Source organism: Schistocerca americana, unplaced genomic scaffold, assembly GCF_021461395.2.
Source record: "Schistocerca americana isolate TAMUIC-IGC-003095 unplaced genomic scaffold, iqSchAmer2.1 HiC_scaffold_571, whole genome shotgun sequence".
Lineage (NCBI taxonomy): Eukaryota > Metazoa > Arthropoda > Insecta > Orthoptera > Acrididae > Schistocerca > Schistocerca americana.
Window position 1 is genome coordinate 42,501 of NW_025726315.1, and position 2,500 is coordinate 45,000.

General features: G+C 63.7%; 1 pseudogene; it reads left to right on the plus strand.

Annotated features, from left to right (window-relative positions):
• The window catches only part of LOC124587070, a 7,627-nt pseudogene that overhangs the window by 2,673 nt on the left and 2,454 nt on the right, over positions 1 to 2,500 (plus strand).

The window sequence follows — 2,500 nt, forward strand, 5'->3', positions numbered from 1 at the left end:
CGGGTGCGCGGATTCTCTTCGGCCGCCATTCAACGATCAACTCAGAACTGGCACGGACTGGGGGAATCCGACTGTCTAATTAAAACAAAGCATTGCGATGGCCCTAGCGGGTGTTGACGCAATGTGATTTCTGCCCAGTGCTCTGAATGTCAACGTGAAGAAATTCAAGCAAGCGCGGGTAAACGGCGGGAGTAACTATGACTCTCTTAAGCTCTCTAGCCGGCCAACCGGCCGTGCCGAAAATCTTGTAACTTTTGCAGCTATGTATACCTGTAGTGAGTGCCACCGCAGCTTTACAACCAAGAACGGTCTCGGGGTCCATCGCCGCCGCCAACATCTTGCGGCCGCCAACGCGGAGATCGTCACGGAGAGGCATCGCGCGAGGTGGACGGAGGAAGAAGTCCTGTCGCTCGCCAGGGCAGAGGCCGAACTGTTCCTCGAGAGGGACGCCCGGTTCTTCTTTGTAAATCAAGAGCTCATCAGGATGTTCCCCGACCGAACGCTTGAGGCAATCAAGTGCCGACGGCGGCAAGCTGCCCACAAGCAGCTTGTCCGCCAATTCATGGAGGCGCTTGAGATCGGTCGGGGGGAAGAGCCGGCGTCCCGCCGGGGAGCGGCGAGCCCGCTGCCTGACGCGGGCGAGGCCGCTGCGCCGCCCGTCGACGCAGCCGAGGACTTCGCGGCCGACACCACCGGGCCGCCGCCGGAGGGGCCGACTGACGCCGCCATCTGGGAGCATCTGGCGGGGCTACCCGCTTCCGCCCAGCGTTTCTCTGCCCTGGATCGTGTCATCGGTCTGGGGCGGGGCACGCCGCCCGATGTCATCCTGGGCATGCTCCCGGATGCCCTTGCGTCGGTCGGGTCCAGAGGGGAGAGATCGATCACCAGGACACAGCGGCCGCGCCAACCATCGAAGCGGCCGCCTGCCGCGCCGCCGACGCAGAAGCGCAAGCGGCGCCGCTGGGAGTACGCTAGAACGCAGGATGCCTTCCGACGGTCGCGTGCGCGTTGCGTGCGCGGCCTCTTGGATGGCACCCTGCTCCAGCCGCCACCTGCCATCCCTGGTCTGCTGGACTTCTGGGCGGACCTCTTCACCAAGAAGCCCATCTCCACCGCGGGCTTCATTCGTGACCGCCTCCTCCCGCACTCAGAGCCTGTCGCTCTCGAGTGCATATGGGGGCCGGTCACACATGAGGAGGTCGCCGCCGCGTTGCCGCCCAGGGGATCAGCAGCCGGGCCGGACGGCCTTACCCCAGCGGAGTTGCGGCGCCTGCCGCACGAAGTCCTGGTGAAAGTGATGAATCTCTTCCTTCTGGCCCGCGCCCTTCCGGAACGCCTGCTTCGCGCGCGGACGTCCCTTCTCCCGAAAACGGCTGCACCAACATCCCCCGCTGACTTTCGCCCCATTACGGTCTGCTCGGTGTTGGCGCGGACCTTTCACAAGGTTCTCGCGTCACGCCTGATGCGCGCTTGTGCTGTGGACGAACGTCAGCGGGCATTCATCCCTCGGGATGGGATGTTGGAAAATACCTTCATCTTGGACACTGCTCTCACCGACGCAGTTCGCTCCTGCCGCTCTGTCTTTGTGGCATCGATCGACGTATCTAAGGCATTCGATTCGGTAGATCATGCTGCCCTTCGCCCTGTGCTGAAGGCGCATGGCCTGCCGGATTGCTTTGTCGAGTATGTCGAGCGGTGCTACGAGGGCAGCACGACAGTGATAGCGGACGGCGCCGGCGTGGGCGTGTCTGTGCAGCCAGCACGGGGCGTTCGCCAGGGCGATCCCCTCTCCCCCCTCCTGTTCAACTTTGCGGTGGACTACGTTTTAGGCCAACTGCCCTCCCACATCGGAGCTCGGATCCTCGGTCGCAGAGTCAACGCTGCGGCCTTTGCAGATGACGTCTTGCTGTTTGCAGCGACCCCGAGGGGCTTGCAGTCCCTCATCGACGCAGCTACCGCAGCCCTCGCCCACCTGGGGCTGCAGATCAACGCCCGGAAGTGTTTCACCCTCGCCTTAGTCGCGTCAGGGCGCGAGAAGAAGGTGAAGGTGGACAGCAATGTCACCTTCACAGCAGGCAATACCACCATGCCTGCCCTGCGTGTGGGTGAAACCTTCCGGTACCTGGGGCTGCAATTTTCCACGGCGGGTCGCTGTGTCTTCAATCCACGTAGCCACCTGGTGGAGCAGCTTGACGTCATCTCCCGAGCTCCGCTGAAGCCGCAACAGCGCCTCCACGCTCTCACCAACGTGCTTCTCCCTGGCCTGTACCACGGGCTGGCCCTCAGCCGCACCCGGGTGGGTGCTTTGAAGTCGGCCGACGTTACCATCCGGGCCGCCGTCAGGAGATGGTTCCGCCTTCCGGCGGACACCCCCCTGGGATACTTCCACGCTCCTGTTGCCCAGGGGGGCCTCGGCATTCCATCTTGCCGATGGATGGGTCCGACCCTCCGTCGGTCCCGTCTCCTGGCGCTGAAGAAGATAGGGCCAGCCTGCGACGGT